We start from the raw sequence: 6,227 nt of genomic DNA on the forward strand, positions 1-6,227 counted from the left end.
GTACCCCACTTAAGGTACAAAAGAAAGTATTTCAAGTCTCAGATTTGAAATGACTATTAAAATAAACCATTGTATATAGTTTTCTTTTCTTATATTCCAATTAAAAATTTCAATTGTGCGAATATTTTTTTTTATCGTTAATGATTTCTATATTTTGATTATTTAGTAATGTATCTTATGGTGCATAATATTTATAGCATAACAAAACCACAATGAATTTAAGAAAAATGAATGAATGGACACTTATTAACGTTTTATATGAATTGTAGATTTTTTTATATTAATTTAATAGTAGACCACAATATTCTTTTTCAAAAATTATTTTCTTTTTTTTTTTTTGTATAAAGAAGGAACTGAGTCTATTATGTATATGTGTAAAAATATGTGTTCATTTTTGAGCCATAATACATTTAATTGACCTCCATACAAATTTATTTCGTATTATATTTTTATAATTTAATATCTTTACTTTGGTATATTTAGATCATCACATACATAGATCATATCAGACGGAGTTGAAAGATGAAATTAACAAATTTTTTTTTTTTTTGTAATTATTTTTTGAAATATGAGATTGTGTGTATAATGTTTGTATTTATGCAGATGAGTAAATTGTAATTTTAAGTAGAATTTTAAAATGAAATAACAAAAACATGAACTTTGCAACAGGGATATAAAAGTAGTGAAATTAATTTAAGAGTACCTCTAAATATGAAATTTATTTATAAGTACCTATAGAAATACATAAAGACCACACATATATTATGTTAACCCTTTAATTCGTAATTTAATTGAATTATTCAACAACATCCATTTGAAATTTATAAGAGTAAAATTTACTATGATAGGAGCCTTATAGGCTAATGGTATTTTTGGAGTCGGGTTTAATTTATAAAGTGCCATATTTTAATACTAAAATTTCATACTAAGTCAAATAATATGTAATTTTTAAATAAAGAGCGTTTTTCTAAAAAGTCCGAGTTAAAGGTTTTCCAAATCGAAAATTTGTTTGTAATATGAATTAGGTATATTCATTGTACGTTGATGCTATATGTTGTATAACAGATTTGGTACCGCTCTAACAATATGCATTATATAAACATAAGTTCATAAATTTATTTAAGAAACTTAAAGTTGAATAAGAGTATTATGAGATACTTTTATCATAAATTAATATTAGCAATGAATGTAAATGAATGATTGCCTGGTAAGTAATAAACAAAATGTTTACTTCTTCATTCGATCTGAAACATTATTTCATTACAATTTTCATATTCTCTTTTTTGATATTTAATATAATTTTCTTTTTATGATAAACAGCGTTCTTTGATGGATTCTACAATTATCATATTTAAAATTCCAATTGAATGATGAAAAATTATTTAGATGAAGATGATGTATGTATAACACACCCTCTATAATTGATGTATCGTCACAAGTATACAGATAGGATGTTCCGTAGTATTATGATATTTCCGAAGCTGACATTGTTATTTTCACAATTTTCGTTACATTTTTGTTATTAATATTGAAAGCCAAAATAACAACTATTATTACATACAAAAACATGTTATAAGACCCAGATATTGAATACGATTTTGAGTAGCACTGCGTGGTCTTGTAAATATTTCATAAAGCTGAAAAGAGAATTTATGGCATAGGTTTTAAATCTGTTCAACATGTCCTGAAAACGACCAAAAGTTGAAAAAAGGAAAGTTCAGCTTATATGTACATATTATATTTTGCTTTGGACCCTAATTTGATCACTCTAATTCAAGAATACCATCACAAACTGGACACACTGTATATGCATTAATTTATAATATGACGATAACGAAAATATTATAAATAGTTTTATTAAAAAAAAAAGTTTCATTTCTTCCAACGCTGTTGTACCAAATTCGTGAAATTTTTCCAACGCTTTTAATAATTTTTTTTTTCGGAAATTTTTTATAATCTTTAAGTTCTCAGAAATCACAGATGTAAATTGTCACATGTCTGGAATTTTTTAATAATTCTTTTTCGTTTTTCAAATGAAGTAAATTTTCAGAGAAATGTACAAATGTTTATTACTTGTTTTAAAATTTGGTAATGTTTTGTAAATAAAAAAAAAATTGCATTATTTTTAGTCATAAATTGAAATTTTTGTATAGGCACACCTATTTTTAAGCTAAAGTTTAATATTTTTTCTAATCTTATTCTAATTAATTTCGGCCTCAGTTTAGATTTTTTCCAACTAATTTTTTTGTTTTTAGGATTAATGAAGTATGGAAAGCCTATACAAAATTATTCCAAGCTTGTTGAAAACTTGTAAATCGAAATTGTTTGAATTATAATTTTGCGGCTCAGATTTTTCGAAATAAAAATTTTATTCCAAAAATTAAGTAGCACTAGTCTTAAATTAAGGTCTATAAAATAAATACAATCAATTTTGTTTTAGCTCCTTGTGTTTGCGTTCATTTTGTGCTCACAAGTTTTAAATATGCCTATGCATTAATATTTTTCTTGATTTATAGGACGTTTATTTACCTTAACATACATACATACATAAATCGTCAAATTTTAAGACTTTTCAAAAAGGCACCACGCATTTTTACCTTCCATACTTTATGTGTTTGTATATACAATATGCTTTTGAACACGTATTGTAAATGCAGTAATAAAAGTTTAATTTTGTTTAGTTCATAAAATCGTGCGAACCATTCTCTTTTAGTAAAATTTAAAATTTTGAATTCTTGAGAGGTATTGAAAATTTCCCCCCATAAATTTCTTGTTTCTTGGAGTTCTTTTTCAAGCCAATATACTCGTAAGAAGGCTAAGAACTATTTTAAAATTAATAGTGTTTTGTACCCTTTATTTTTTTATAGTGCCTTTTATAATAAGCATATTGGAGTTGAGTATGCGTAAAGCATTTTATATTATTATTTTCATTTTTTATGAGCTCAAGTGAAATAAAAAAATTGAAAAAAAAAAATCTTAAATGATAAATTTTTTGTGTTTTTTTTTTAATGGGAAATTGTAGGCTTTTGGCTCCACTCCAATTTACAACCGAAAAAAAAGACAAATTAAAAAGTTTTTCAAAATATTAAAAGTAAAAATGCATTTATCTGCAAGTTGAACCATTCAAATAATTTTTATATATACTAGACAGACCGAAAATTTATGAATTTGTCATAAAAAAAATTTTTATTTAGGTGATTTCGAAAGTTTTTTTTTTAATTTTTAGATAATTTTATTTATCTTTTAAATAATTCTTAGAAATCACAGATGTAGATTAATAAAATATTAGATTTAATTTTTAGTTAAAGAAGGAAAGAAATTTGAATGGATCAGATATTTTTGGTCTAAAATATACCAAATTCTCCGATGAGTCTAAAACATATTTTCTGTATAATATGTTACAACATTAATGTGTTATTGGAGCATTATTGAGTTGATTTATAGTTTATAGTTTCCTGAATAACAAATTTCGTGTCTTCTATTTTAAATTCACGGATATTTTTTAAGATTATTATGAGAATTTTTTTTAAATATAGAAAATATAACAATACATAGGTTAATTTTATTCCAATAAGTGTTCAAGTGCTTGCAAAAATGCTAAAAAATTTTAATTTGCCCAGACAAAATTGTGTGGTACTCTCCACTATATACGTTGAAATCGAAATTGGCAAGAATTTTTCTTTGATATACTCAACACAAGCAGATTAGACCAACTTAATTCAAATTATGTGCGAATATAAGATAAATTCAATTTAGATAAAATATACTCCATGGCATCGCCAAAAAATTTTTAAATGTTTTTCAATCAATAAGTTGTTTTCTATAGTTAAAAATAGAGTTTTAATAGATTTTAAAAAATTAGTGCCTTATTCAAAAGAATTATTCAGAAACAAAAAAAAAATTTTTTAAGAAAAATTTTGGAGTTTTTCCAAATACCGTAAATGAATGTGTGAACGCATAGCCAATGTAAATTGCAAATATGCAAATAAAACACACATTTATTCACAGCTCTATGTACATACGAACTTTTCATACCCATACCTGAAATTTCCGCATTATATTGTTTTACAAGTTCATTCATTTAATTTTGTTTTTCTCTTTTCCCGAATTCAATTACATATTATTTTTGAAGTTCTAGAATTCTTAGTATTCACTTAGAATACCTCAGTTTAATGATTACATATATGTATTTCATCTTGGGGTGCTCGCATTTTTAAGTTAGAATGTTGAGTGATCATCAAGATTTTCTTGCATGTAGATATGTATGAATGTATATATGTGTCTCCTTAATTTAGCATGCTTTCAACGTATGCTTCTTTAATATAAGGGGATCTTCTCAATTAAGGAAACAAAAAAATTTCTCTCTACTTTATATAAAAAATTTTTTAAGCGACCGATATCTTTTGAATTATATTAGAGTAAATAATATAATATATGTATTATATATAAACTTGTATATGTATTAATGTATGTATGTATATACGAAATATTTTTGTAAGACAAAATTTTCTTGCTACGAATATCATTGTACCGGCAATAATAAACTTCCTGACTCATGTTTCATTTTTATTCTTTTGTTATTTAAAAGTATATTCTGTAAATTTACCAATGTAATTGTAAATATACTGGGTAAGTCTTATTTACACAAGGTATGCTCTTAAAGGTTACTATGTAATTATGTTAGAGTAACCGTCTAAGAGATGTTATACCCAGTGTGCAAATTTACTATTATGATTTTGTTGTTAACCAAACATTTAAATAGAACACATTTTTAATAGGTTTGTGGAATTAACAAAAAATTTGGTTAATTTAAATCAAATCACAGCTACATTTTTCTTTTCAGTTTTAAACTTGATCGCGGCTTAATTGAAAAAGTTTAAGCCCGAACGCTTAGATTTTTATGCAGACAAATTAACACCAGCGCTCAATTATGACGCTGACTTCCAGATTTTTCGACTTCGAGTCTGTTGATTCCAACTTTTCAAGTTAAATTTCAACTTCTCGACTTGGACTCCAATTCAACTGTTAAACCTCGATTCTTTAAATTCGACTTCTAGTTCAGCTTCCACACCAGTGTTGATTTTGAGTTAAAATTAATTGTACTAAAATGGGATTCTGAATTGTACTTTTTGTACTTTGCTAGTTGGATTGTATTGAGAATGTTAAAAGTCATTAATGCGAGACCTGGTGACGATTTTAGAACTAAAGTGATGTTGCTGACGTTTAAAAATTTGTTAGTCAATGTCAGTTTACCATGCATGAATAATACATACATGGTGAAAATTACATAGATTTGTGAGCTGTCAGGCACCACGAATGTGTTAATATTTGACATTATCTACATTCCACCCACATGCATATGCCTTATACTTTTACAAAAACAAAAATGTAAAAATGTAAACAGGGTTGAGTTAAATTTTTGAAATTTCAAAGAAAAAACTTTTGAATTACTTAAACGTCAAATGTTTATGACTTGCCGTGTGACGTATATCAATTGTACTTTTTGTACTTCAACTTTACTTTTGTAACTTCGAAACCTAAAATGTAGGGTATTTATCAACCGTGTTCCATACTCAAAGTTGATAGTTCTTTTCTCTCTAAATTGTTGGCGTCGTTATTATTATTTATGTACAAAAATTCAAAAACATATTTTTTTTTAATTTTTTTGTCATCAGAAATTAAGTTTATTAATATGATTAACAAAGAGTAATTAGTTGAAATTGTAGACAAAGACTTTATTAAACTTGAATAAAAAGTGTAGGAATTTGAATCGAAAGCACATGTATGTAAGTAAAATACATACTTACATACATTTGTATATTGTAATGATAAAAGAGACATAAAATATAAAAACAACAAATTATATAACAATGAAAGAGAAGCTTTCTTGTAGCACAACGGTACAATGCTCGCTTTCAAATAATAATCTAAATTGGCTGAATCATGTTAGCTTTTATTTGAACATGCTTCAAATTCAGTAATTTTTGTATCATTATTTTTGTTTACTAAAATGTAACGGTTCTTAACACAAATGTTAAAACAAACATCGATATATGTCATAATGTTTGAATGGAATTATATTAAAAAAACAAAAAATATAAAATCCGGATATTTGTATGGTTGATTAAGTGTTGATTCTCTTTATGCTGTTATGTTAATAATTACGGCGTAATGTTATACTTTTTCAAATAGAGAGCTGAACTGTAAACTGTAATAAAAATTGATGA

The sequence above is a fragment of the Condylostylus longicornis genome, unplaced genomic scaffold, assembly GCF_029603195.1.
Source record: "Condylostylus longicornis isolate FDR11 unplaced genomic scaffold, ASM2960319v2 ptg000005l, whole genome shotgun sequence".
Taxonomy (NCBI): Eukaryota; Metazoa; Arthropoda; class Insecta; order Diptera; family Dolichopodidae; genus Condylostylus; species Condylostylus longicornis.